The 13855-nt window shown below is 39.2% G+C and overlaps 1 long non-coding RNA gene across 1 annotated transcript in view; it reads left to right on the top strand.

The window, feature by feature from the left end:
• LOC138407433 (uncharacterized) overlaps window positions 1-13192 on the top strand; it is a 90689-nt gene extending 77497 nt beyond the window's left edge. The window contains exon 3 of the long non-coding RNA XR_011240837.1: window positions 12973-13192. This is a non-coding gene — a long non-coding RNA (uncharacterized lncRNA). The remainder of the gene's footprint in view (window positions 1-12972) is intronic.
• The last annotated feature ends 663 nt before the right edge of the window (window positions 13193-13855 follow it).

Raw genomic sequence — 13855 nt, 5'->3', positions numbered from 1 at the left:
CACTACGAGAAGTTTGAGAAGATGGACTGAGGCAGATTAAAAAATAAAAATAAATAGGAATGGGTTCAAATGGTGAATTTCGGTTATTTATATTTACCTGCTAAATCACTGCCTACAAGCGTATTTACCTTTGACTACGGTTTGATTGATAAGCTTGTACAATGTGAGTATGATTCGGATTTGTCACTGGGGTCACAGTGTTGTAAGTGGTGTGGTCATACCTGGCTCCCCGTTCAAAATTGTACTAGTAGTACTTGATCGCTATCCCCCAGAAATGTGGCTTAAACAGTATGCTACTAAAGTGGAGCAGAAAATAGGTTTTGATAGTGTACAACCCCGTGTATTTATCAACAAGTTTTTTAATTAACCTGCAGAGCTTCAAAATATTCACAGTGAATATAAATAATTCACTGATGTTTTTCATCCATTATATGTCAGTGATTGCTCCTGCATTACAGTACCTGCTTGTATGAACTCAAGCATGATTTGCCTTTGTCTGTGTTGGAGTTGAGGCACCTGCAGCCCTCAGGGAGGTCAGGGAAAGATCAAGGTCTTGATATGGATTTAGTGTAACAGCGGTTGGAACTTCTTTGTCTTCAGTAACCTTTGTATACAGTCATCTAGAGACATGGACATTCTCCTAGGGGCCATCTTGTTTAAATACAAAGGGGGCTGCCCATGTACAACCTTGTGAATTTAGAGAACATTTTAAAATCAATGCTACAAGTGACAGGGAGCCAATGGAGTGAGTTGTGTTATTTGGTATACCCTGTGTTGGACATTAAAATATATTGGACTAATATCTACAGGCTAACAAGCCCTGAGTCTTCTGTGGGACTGTGGGACATGGACAAATCTGGTGGTCTCAAAGCCCCCAAGGGTTGTTGCGGCCATTAAGTACACTGACGAGCCAAAAGGTTCTAACCACTAACAGATACAACACATAACATTGATTGTCTCATAACAATGTCTTATGTGGTGGTGAGAACCGAGAGTGACTGGTTCAAGAATGGACAGACTTTTCCCTTGTGAGTGTTCGGCAACATGTGGATTTCAGCTCACAGGAGTCAAGGTCTTTACAGGAAAGTTAGCCAATGCTGCCATTTAATTTAGCAAGTGAAGAATAACAGAAAACTTGCATGTATGTTATGTACTCTTTCTGAAAATGGATTAGATGAATCACAGCCAGGCACAGGAGAGGGGGCTGCTTTACATTTAGTAAGACACAAAGTCTGGTTGTTAACTTGTTAAGACATCGGTGCAGATTGGGTCTGTGTCTCCCGGCCAGGTTCGGGTCCAGAATTTCTTGGTTCTGCATGGGTTTGTGTACCAGCTTCCAAATGATAAACAAATCTGGATCGTGTCTGTAGGTAAACTTTAATTCCAACTGGTACACAAAGCAGCCCATTTAATACCATGCTTTGTGGGTAAACTGTACAGTTTGGTAAACGCACCTCTGCTTTCACTGTGCTTATCATAGCTGTTTCCATAGCCTGTATTAGGTGCTATACTCTGTCGTAAAATATATTATTAAACCTCAGCCTTAATAACTGCATGCACCTCAGCAGACGTGTTTATAAAGCTGCCCTAGCTGATATTTACCTCTTTCCACTGACCCTTAATGTAACTAATTTTCAAAAAGACCACTTACCACAGCTTCAGACACTCTTCACATTGCTTCATGTTAAGAGCACACTCCATTAGGTAGGTCTCCACACTCTTCCTATTACAGGACATAGAGCACAGCATTATGGCCAAATGGAGGGCAGATGTTCCCATTCACACAGCATGAGCACAATGTGGTGCTTCCCCTCTTTGGTACCAACTATATGTGAGTTGTCTGTTCACCCTCAATGCCCTTAGGTGGGTGGATTAATAATTTAATCTTAAATCTTTATTGCGCAGGGCTGTCCCAAATATTATTTTTGTTTGCCTACACATTGTATATGGACATCAGGTGAATCCACCCTTGGTAACACTCAGGACAGCTTACTTTACTGAGACAACAAGAACAGCTAAGGTATTGTTGGTGTCACAGTGGTTACTAATGCACTCCGACTGTCGGAGAAGGTTATCACCAAAGTTCTCCATAGGAGGTAAAACAAGGTGAAATTGCCAGTTAAATGTGGTTGTTCATTGATATGATGGCATTCATTTCCATTTTCCGTGATGCACAGCTTATCAACACATTTAAAATCAATACATGATAAAGCAATCTACTTGTACAAGAGGTCATGCCCCTCCTGTCACATCAGCATCCATCAGCTGCACAAAAACCTAGCAATCAAAGGGATGCTATCTTTAATCTGACATGGCAATCTGTGCTGGATGGCCTGCTACCTCATGATTACCAAGTCTCATGTAGAGATTACAGCTACACACGCCTACACTGACCAGACCTCAATGTTCTTTACAACCTTGCTCCCCAGGTACCTCTGTAAACAGGGACACATGATGATGGTGCTGCCTCGATGTGCCAGACTCCAGAATGAGTCTGGCACATCGAGGAAGGATTCATCATCAGAGTAAAAATGACTGCAAATACTGTTAATTTATTTTACAATATTGTTTCAACATGCTGAATTTATTTTTACCATTTTATGTTCTGATTATTTATTCATGCATTCACAGAACTTTTTGTGAGATTACATACAATTCATGTGAATCTTGATTCTTTTTGCACCTGCTTTAGTCCAATTAGGATAATTTGGGGAATAACTCAGCAGTGTGATGCTTTATTTCTTAAAGCTAAGGGAATAGTCAGACAGTATCAGAATTATGCTTTTTAATTTCCCCCTGCTATTTTACATTTATAATACTTTTAGGATGGTAATTCTGAAGCTAATCTGACTCTGTGTGAACAAAACACAGCATGATCTATAACAAAGACCCACATGCAAAAACAAGTTTTTAGCGGTTCCTCTGTTTTCAGCCGGCACTTTTTTCAACTGTACAGATATGAATATTATTTTGTAATGGCTGATTCAGCAGAACTCAAGCATTCACAGTCTATTGCATTCCCCTTATGTGTCACATGACCTGTGATGTCCCCCACTGTTTCAGCTGTTCTGCCATTTAAAATCTGATGACTTCAACTTTTTATCCTCCACAAGCTTTCATTTCTCAGTGTAGACACGTTTGCCCTCTTTTAACCAATCTAACTATTTAAGCAAATCGACTTCACAAAGCAAAAACACACAAGTGGACACTTTTTAAACTGTGATATTTCAGTAATTATCCCTCAGCGACAGCCAGTGGCATTATGATTTTCGGGTTGTCTGTCCGTCCTTCCATACGTACGTCCTGTCCTTGTGAACAAGATATCTCATGAATGCCTTGAGGGGATTTCTACAAATTGGTACAAAGTGATTAGGTTTGATGGTCAAAGGTCAAAGACCAATATCACTCTGACCCCACAAAGCACATGTTTGCCTTGTGAACGTGATATCTATAGAACGCAGTGAGGGACTCCTTACAGATTCGGCACAAGCATTTATTTGGACTCAAGTTTTAACTAATTAGAACTTGACAGACAAATGTCAAAGGTCAAGATCACTGTGCTCTCAAAAATTATGTTTAGGTTTTTCTTGAATGTCATATCGTAAGAACAGCTTCAGGGAATCTATTCAAATTTGGTACAAACACTCACTTGGCCTCAGAGATGGACTGATTAGATTTCCGTGCCTGAAAGTCAAATTTCAAGGTCACAGTGACCTCACCTCACTGTGACTGTAGTGTGGTAATTTCTAACATGATCCACATTACCACAGCAACAGTGATATGATTCTTGTTTAAGCCCTACCTATATGCTCATGGGATAAAGTCAAGCAGGATTTTGTCCCTACAATACTTATAAGCACAAACACACACTAGAAAATAAACTGTCCATGCCTGCCAAAGCTCCATGGGTCAATATTGTTGTTGTGGAATCTCTAAAATTGGCTACAGTTAACATTAAGCATTATAGTTTAGAACTCAATGTAGTTAACATTCTTAATAAGCTCTAGAAAGAGTCGCTCTGGCACAACTATATTTTTAATTATTTCCACCACAATGAATCTCACAGTGCACATTTTAAGCACTGACTAACCAAAGAGCTCCAGTGTGTAATGAAGCCATGAATCTTCCATAGCAGAATAGACAGTGGTGCACAGTGAAATTGATAAGTCTGCTTTGAAGTGGAAGATCTTAGTCTTTGCTCTTCACCATGACTTGCTGAGTGTACAAATCAGAGCTTGAGGAAATGAACAACCTATATATATATTTTTTAAATTTCCGTAGGAGCAACAGCTCTATAAAGTGATATAAAACCACCTACACACTGAGCTGAGCGGAATTAATTCTTCAAAAAACATGAATATGGTGTCGAAGTGTCACTGGAAATGATTTTGTATACGTCCTGCAAGGTTTAAACTAACTGTTGTCCTCTGGTTGTTCCTAACCACTTACAATTATTCCTTATATTATATTTCCTGAACATCTCCAAAGGCTTCTGAAGCAGTTGTAATGAACAGTAAGTTGTCTTACACTGATCAGCTTTATTAGATAACCTGCCATTTTAGTTTGTTGGTCACCCAGTCTTGTGCTGACACTAAAATGTGAGGTGCATGTGATGTGATAAGTCCTGTTGCTCTGTGGTTGGCTCGTGGTAACTCAGATGAAACAAAACAGCGCAAACAGCTCCAGTCAGCCCAAACAAAGCTAATAGACACAAAGGATTACAGAGGTGTGTTTAGTTAAAGCTGTAACCCCCCTTGCATTGAGTTTTAGCCAGATTAAATTATGACTGTGGTGTTGTTGTTTTATTAAATCTGCCCCTCAGAGATTAGTGATGCTTGTCTGCTGAGATTCTAGGTATTGTAGGTTTTTTTTTGTGTAATTCCATATACAAGCTTGTATTCAATGGGTAAAGAATGACAAACATTGTCTTAGGTCTGAACATGTAAAATAGTCATTTTGTCAACCCCTAGAGGATCATTGCACTTGAATAAAAATGAAATATTACAACAACAACAGGAAATTTGATCACCACAAACAAAACGTCAGGTCAACACAATCATCAGGGTTCGACCTCTGAGCACCATGAACATCTGCAGCCAATGATAATTACAACCATATTAATAACAGAAGAACTGATAAACTGATGTGGCCATGTTATACTATCTTATGCAGTTTTACATATGTAGCGGAACTCGACTGGTTGAATAAGTGCATCACATTACACAGTCATCTTTAATTAATTGGAACAATTACTAGACAGGGTTTCATTTGTATTATTTGATATTTAAGAAAAGAAACAAAGTGATCACTCCTTGTGAAAAAGGTCCTGTTGGTTTTCTTTAAATGATAAATCCAGATGAAAATTATTAAGGGAGACCAAAATAATGCAAATATCATATTGAATTGTAATTGATCATTCAATTATTAATCATTGTCCCTTATTGTTTACTGGAGAAAGAAATAGCCCCATCCTCTGAACCCTCGACTGACACTTGAGATCCCCTGAAAGCCTCAAATACAATTTTCTGGGGGGAAAATAATCGTTATGTCGTATTTTTCATTTGCAATTCACAAGTCACAAAAAGATTTTAATTCAGCTTACTACGCTGGATTCTTTATTCCAATTATAACATTTACACACAAATATAAATACCCAAGTATTTCCTCTCATATATCCATGGAATACATTTAAATCTGGTTCCATCTATAAAAATGGGAGCAGTTTGAGTTCATTGAGAAAATCTATAATTCTCCGCTCAGGTACCACAAAAACAAAGCTAATGAATGATGCTCACTGTGACAGCCAACAAGTGGGAGCCACTTGTTTTTAATGTATACATTTTTTGTTTTAATTGATTGATTTTTACACCTCTTTCTTTCTTTCTTCTTCAGAGCTTTAGTCCCCCCATAAATACTTTTCTTGAAAGAAGTTGACGTGGTTAAGACCAATGTGTCTCTTGGGCGTATCCTGCTTAAAGTTCTACGGGCACGTCCAACTGCTAGCAGGTTATACCAAAAAACACACTGGACAAAATAAATATGTTTTACAGGCCAGGGGGTGAGGGACATCAGGACAACCTTTATTCCTTGTGAAGACCATAACAGAATCTAAACATAAAGAAAAGATGGATGGATCTTCAGATTAATTAATTAAATCAACAGATTAATAACATCAAGTACAGTTCCCCAAAATGTAAGCTACTTTTCACATCTAGATTTATCCAAATATATGAGTGGTTCATGAAAGTGACTCATTCATTTCCAATATTCCCATGTAACACTAGTCATGTGTTATGGTCCTTTATAGCTAAAGATGGCAGCTCGAACACTGGAGTATGACAAGAGCAGAGGAAGAGCCTGCAGAGCACTGGAAACTCTTGTATGATTATTTCTGCATTGATCAAAGAATCAAAAATAGAAACATATGGAAATGAGGCCAGTATAAACATTTCCTTTTGGAGCATGGATGGTTTTTCCTTTCAACAGTCTCATCTCATCCAGTCTGATTTCATTTCCAAAATGTCTAGACCTTGACTGTTTACCTTCCTGCTTCTGTGCCCCCGTAACATGAAGAATAGCCTGCAGCAAAAATGTTTTCTTCCTTCCCTCCTCTTTCTGCTACTGCAGCACCTGATCCCAGCCAATATCACCACCACATCCTCGTATCATCAGCTAGGTTGTATGCTGTCCACAGCAGGACAATCGATTATTTGTGTATATGATTCTGTACAGGTGCTCAGAGATAAGATAAAGGAGTTTTTCCTGTGAGTTTACTTTGTGATGTCAGCAACACCTCCATAGTCCTGATCCTGATTTCCCACTAAACAATTAATCCTTATTTAATTTCTATTTCTGAGAAGAATATAATTTTAATGACGAATTCAGAATCTGCAGTTCGTTATAAGCCCAACAGATTGTTTGATTTAGTTTGCCTTGTGGCTCAACAGAGGGCGCTCTCGAGAATAAATTAAATGGAGCAAGACACATGTATTTGAATTAACTGTAACAACTATTAAAATTAGAAGGGTGCTCTGAGAGTGCATACTTCCACTAAGGCCCAACAGTCCACTAGATTCCGATTTTTATTTGAATCTGCACCAATTGTACACAGTCGAAATATCAGCCCATTAACAATATCAGATTTTTCTCATCAAGATCCATTTATTATTCTCTGAGAATTTCAAACACGTTTAAGACTCAACAGCTTCTTAAGTTTGCAGAGAATGGTGCAGCAGTGAAAACCTGTTGTTAACATGAGAGGTCAGATCAAGACTGATTTGAGGTGACAGGGAGGAGAGAGCACATCAAATAATCAGGTCAAATGAATCATGAATGTGCAGTTGAGAAATCTGCAGGGTCAACACGGATCACGTCTACGGCACGTTTCCAGAACCTTGTCTAATCCAAGCAAGTGTGAGTGCAGGCCTGAAATCCCAGCACTTAACACTGACACAGAGGTATAGTTCTGTAACTGAGAATAATTATGAACGGACCCAATTCTCCAGACTTTAGTCTAGTCTACCTAGTGTCTGCCTTCCACACACAGATAACACAGAGGGGGGTTCTGTGCACAGACAACAGCATCAAATCCTCTGCATTATTCAGGTGATGTAGTAAATCCGCTGTGGCGATCATGTGGTTTTCTTTACCACAAATGGACACCATTGTCTGGTTTATCACCACAAACTCTTAAGACATCTTTGTTGGTGTCTTCTATGCTTTTTCTCCACTTTTTCATCAGTTAATATTGGTTTTGTTTTAGTTTTTCTTTTTCTTTTTTTTGTCCGGCGTGTGTAAGAGGCATCATCAACCCCCCCCACTCGCTCGCGGTAAATCCAGTGGGGGATCTCCAGGCGTGCGCCCACATTGGATTCAGCAGTCTTTCTGCAGACTGTATACTCGTGGACCAGGTGGAAAAAGTCTGCAGATAATCCGGAGGCTCTCACATTTGCGCTCACATATGCAGTTGGGAGAGTCTCTGTAATTTAGTTCATGTCTGAAAAGGCTTATACTATATAAATTCTAGTAAAGCAGCACTTTAGATTGTATGCATTACATGAAAAGCCAATTAGCATCTCATTGAGATAAATATCTCCAAGAACTACTGTATATCAAGTTTATTCATCTTAAATGATCCGCTTCATTTAAATTCATACTCACGCCAGCGGTTTTCAGACTCCCACTCCATCGTATCTCAAATGAACTGTACATTCTAGACCATCTTCAATGATGTGAGCGTACCGGAGTGTATTTAATCCTCTAACACCAACTATGAGAGGTTAAATGTGACTGCAGTCTACGGTGAAATGGGAAAAGGGGAAACACTGGGTAGCAAAAAAAGAAGAAAATATAGTTCATTAGCTAATAATTGTCTTTCCAAACAACCACACTGCCTGAATATTCCCATTACCAAAGGATTCCTGTTTGAGTGGGGCGTATTTTATGTTGCATCTACGAGCTTGCTAATTAAAATCCATACCCCTAATGAGTTCTTAGCACCCCTATTGGTTAACATGATTACCTAAGATAAGAGCAGTAAATTGAGGTCCTTTTAATTAAAGTGTAAGATTTACAGCTGTTTTTACTGGAGGGGCTCTAAATTCACCTCTCTTCTGTACCTCCCATCGCCAAGCAGGCTCACTAAGGGCTGACACTCTTCTACTCAAGTGCTCTGAAATTACACTTTCTTATTCAACTCCCTGCTCTGCGCTGGGGTTGGCGGATGCTGCTTTATATACTACTTCCTGGCAAAGGTTATTTAAGTTTCTGCTCTTAGAATGCCCTTTTTAATTTAGTTTGGCTCCATGTAAATTGTGTTATTTGTCCGTTAATATTTGGTTTAAGCTTCAGTGCATTCAAGGAAGTTATTTTTATTTTTGCCACATTATCTAGGATGAAATAATGAAAAATGAATTGTCACCGGAGGATTCATTCTTTTTTCCGCTGATGCCAACATAAGCTTGACATGATTACAACCCAAATAACTTTCAGATGGACAGTCCCTAGGAGATACAAGCTAATGACTTTGATTATCCTTTGTCTTTGCTTGTTATGCCACAGGATTTTTGTCGATTTTGAATTGACAGTTTAAAGATATTCATGGTTACCTTTATTGATCCCCTGACTTTGCTTCTTCAGTTGGAGTCTATTGTGAAACTTCTTGGGTTAGACTGCATCATGTTAGATTATCCACTTAAATTACATCAAATGTCCCTAGAGTGTAAAGTCTTTATAACAAACATAAATCCACATCAGGTCTTAGGGCCATACAAAAACAGGCAAAACAACTAATATAGCTCAACCTCAGATGTGGGCTAGTTGTAAATATTTTGCATAGGTTAAGCTAGTTTGTATCAGCAGAGAAGCTTTGTCATAATGAGACAGATTTGATAGATAATTGAGACTTTTTTTTCACTGGTCAAAATAATCACTTCAATCTGGATTATGTCTGCAATCGGCATTCACTTCCAGGTGATATGACCCCACAGTAGAAACATGCAACCAGGTGAACGTGCTAATGTCTTCTTTATTCTGGCTGTTTAGACCAGTGCTGATGAATGTTATGACACATTGAGCTTCTTGGCAATAGCGCAATAACAATTAGTTATTTAGATCTTTGGAACAACATTCAAAACCATTTCTTGCAAGACAGCTTGATTTATGAATGTGACTCAACATTTTGAAAAAAGCAAACAGATAGGCAAACTCCTCTACACGCAACAGGAAAGGAGTCAATTGCCTTGTTGAAAAAAATTGGTTGTAAAGAGGTATCACAGAGGTTTATGGCTGTAGACGCTGCCTTGTTCCCATCTGACCGTAAACTGTTGCATGTTTGAGTTTAACTGCAGAGCGTTGTGGTCCTTTTTTCAAATCTCTTCAGCAATGTTTAATTCTAGGATAATCACATAGTTTTTTTTGCCCAACAAAACATTTTCCCTAGAAAAAATGTCTCTGGCAGCAGTGATTAAAGCATGAATGTAATTTTGCTTAATGATCTGGACATGTGCTGAATCATTTGGCAAGAGGGAGCAATAAAAACGGACATTTACATGAAAAATGTCATAAATTGTTTTATGAAACATTGGGAATTCCTCACAGAATCACTCAGTTTTGCCTCTGTTTCTGTGCGATTAAACAGCAATGCACAGTATTAAATTGTAGCGCCGCACAGACAGTCGCAGCCCGGCGCTGCCACTCTGGCCGTTGAGGTGTTGTGCCTTGGCCCCTTTGTCTAGGCTGCAGGGTAATTGCTTTTCTGCACCGAGGTTATTCATGTTTTGTGATTGGATCATCCGGCCTAGAGCAAGAGAAGCCACATTTGTGGCGAGGCCTGGTTGTTTTAGTGCTTTGCCTGTGAGCTGATTGTTTCAGCGAGGCTTTGTAGCCTATCAGCCAGAGAAGCCGATGATACTGGCATATTCTGTATTCTGTCTACCCCACTGTGAAGAAAACGGACTGCTTTTTATTAAAACTCATTTCCCATCAGAGACACCTTTCCCCAGTCTATTTATTTCTACCTATGAAGCCTATTAATTTTTTTTCTTTGACCCTTCTGGCTTTTAAAAACACAGCTGAGTCCTCTGTGTCTGTTCTAATGGGATTTTTCAAATGATTTATTCGCCCCTGATTCTCCTCAGCTCAAGTTTTAATTGGTTTCTGAAAAAATTGCAAGAGTATCTTGCGTTCTGTCATTACGAACTGTGTGACATAGAGATGAGACAGTTAGCATTCGTTTTTCTGAATTTTAATGAAGCAATTTTCTAAATATTCCAGTTGCACATTGTTTTACCTCGTGAATTCACTGAAGTGAGTTTTCATCACCTCAGTGAGATGAAAAACCTCAGCATATCCAGGAACTTCAAATAAAAGTGTAAAATCATTCTGGAAAAAGGAAGAGCAGTAATTGAATTTGCATCAGTTAAACAAATAGCTTGTTTTTATTACCCGCACATTGCTGTGTGTGTTCTCTACACTGACTCTGATCTCTGACTGACATCTCACGTCATACTGGCATATACTGTATTTATCTCACATTTTGCCCTGGGCCTTTTACAGATCCTGCCTATAGCCTCTTTTTGATTTTCTCCTCACCCCGGGGTCACAAATGATCAGATTGTCTTGCTGACATTTGGCGTGGTCCGAGTAGATGATACCTGACCTTTCTAACAACTGGTCCCTCCTGACTTGCAACTATTGCCCGGCTTCAGCACAGGAGCAGCATTATGAATAAATATTCCACGCGAGTTGACAGAGCTAACATATTATTAGACTTATAAAACATGTAGGGCTGTGAAATTGATTACACCTGGGTACAGGGATTTGCGATTGGATTGAATTATTGATTGTGAAAGCTGTGTGATGTTACTGTACTGTGGTGACCTACAGCTAGTCACGTTTGCCAGGTAAAAGCATTCATGATAAGCTCTTCAATATGAACACTGGGGTCCAAAACATTAACTTGAAACAAACATGGATGACATGATAGCTCCCCGAAAAAGAAGCCAAATCATCTTGATTGCCTCTGGGGCTGGCTGTAATAGGTCATAAATCCTGCCTCCTCCATATTAGTGGATAGGACATGAATGTAACTAAAAAGTAAAAGTACACAAGAAATCCCCAGGGTCAAGAAAGTGCATTATCAGGCCTTTGATACCACAATCACTAATGCACTCTGGTATCACATGACATCCAAGGACAAGATGGCTGCATCCTTATCCAGGATATTGTGGGGGTTTTTTTCTTTGGGAGGAATAACAAGAAATAAAGTCAACATAATCCATTAGTGGATTAATGCAAGTTCTCCTAAATCACTCATACAGACCAACTGAGAACAAATCTGTTTCACCTGTCCTAGTAACCTTGCCTCCTTTGTGTATCTAGCCTCTTGGCTCTTAAGTACTCTTTCAATGTGTCTCAATTCAAGGGACCCAGTCGAGTAGGCCACATCGTCCAAACTGAAGCGAGACGGTCTGGTCTTCCTGTTGCATCACCATCTTTTCCTGCCCTTACAGCCATCGCCCAGCCACAGAAATACCAACACTTTTCTTTATATGTGTACTGTTAGCTGTTCGGTTTGAAAATAAATTATTCTGACGTTTTCGCCTCGCTTGCGGCCGCCATTACCTCTTTGAAAAACAGTTTGTCACAGAAGCGCAATGAATCATGGGATATGTTGGGCCGTGAAGGAGCCACCATTGCTTGGGGCCAGAAGGAAACATTTGTCTGCTGCATTTTGAGGAGCCTGTGAAATGGGACAGTCTGGTCGTGCTGCTGTGATCAAATGCGGCCTCTCACTCAGCTTTTGTCACTTTGTCTTTTCAGTGTTAGCTCGTGCTGTTGCTCAGCTCCCCTGGATTAGCTCTTATTTCTGTTTCCTCACGTACTTCTGTTTATTTGGAATATCTGAAATCCTTATGATAAAGGAAACTGGAACTGTTTAGTTTAGAAAGTCAAAAATATGATATTGATAAGAGAGGGGTACATGGGTGCAGGTCCTGGCGTCCTCTCACACCACCAACTGGACAGTGAAGGTTAAAGGTACAGTGTGTAGAATTTAGTCACATCTAGTGGTGAAGTTGCATGTTGCAGCTGAACACCCCTCACCTCACCTCCCCTCTTCCAAACATGAAGGAGAACCTGTGGTAGCTTCAGTTGTGATAAAAACTCAAAAAGAGTTCATATTGTGCAGTTTGGACGACTGTAAAAAACATGGTGGCCTCCGTAGGGAGGACCTGCACCTAACGGAAATATAAAGTATTTAAATATAAAGGATCACATCACAAGGATTCTTTTATATTAAATTTCTGTCAATAGATCCTTTCACCTAAATCTTACACACCTTTGGACCTTTAACAGCTGGCACTTTCGTTTGATACAAAAACTACATCAGGATACTTCAAGAAGGACAGCGATTATTATTCATATTATTGTCTATTTTCTGAAGCATACTTTGTTTTATATATCTGTTTTCAGGAGGAGAAAAAAACACATGAAAGAAGAACTAGAATTGAGGCAGAAAGGCCGCAAGATGGAGGACCGATCCCCAACCTCAACGTGGAAAATGAACAGTTGTTGACAGACTTGGAAAACCCATGTCCATGGATGATAGTGATGGGAGCCATGTTAAGACCACAAAATGCTGCAAACTGCCCCCCCCCTCACCTCATCAACGAGATGAGTCCTTTCAGCTCATCATACGGTAAGAACATGCAGAATAACACCACACATGAAATGAGTCATACGTGTTTGGTGCAACTGCTCATGAATATTCAGTAGATGATAGATGTACTCATAATACTTTCATTCATGTTTCGGAGGAAAAAAAGCAGAGTGGAAAACACTGACCCACTCTAATATGAGCCTCTCTCGAACAAAGGCCTGCGTCTCTCTGCCACTGAGGTAAATAAAGCCCTGGCCCCATTCGGGAATGTATGGTTTTTTTATTGGACTCAAAAAGAAGCATTTGAAAGTTTAAGCTTTATATTAAACTCATGCTGCTTTCCTCAACATGCATTCTGCTGGAGTTGCATTCCCTGAATCTCTACAATAGAGAAGGAAATCTCAAGGCTCAGATTGTACTCATTTGTCCCTCGGATGGTCCGATTTAACAAACTGCAATTAAAAAAGGTGTACACATTTTGTATCACAACTATAGTAACAAACATTATCACTTTATCAGTTTTATTGCAGTTGTTGTTAAAATGTTCAAAAAGTACTGATACACAAACTTATTAAAAGTTATTTCATCAAGTTTTGTATATATAGTATTTGTTATCAATAATAATATAGCACCACATAACACCAATGTGAAACATTAACATTGTGTTTTAATGCCGTGTTTTTTACAACACACAAC

The sequence above is a fragment of the Paralichthys olivaceus genome, chromosome 4, assembly GCF_024713975.1.
Source record: "Paralichthys olivaceus isolate ysfri-2021 chromosome 4, ASM2471397v2, whole genome shotgun sequence".
Classification (NCBI taxonomy): Eukaryota; Metazoa; Chordata; class Actinopteri; order Pleuronectiformes; family Paralichthyidae; genus Paralichthys; species Paralichthys olivaceus.
The sequence above is the reverse complement of the archived record's forward strand: the minus strand, read 5'-3'. Positions and strand labels throughout refer to the sequence as shown.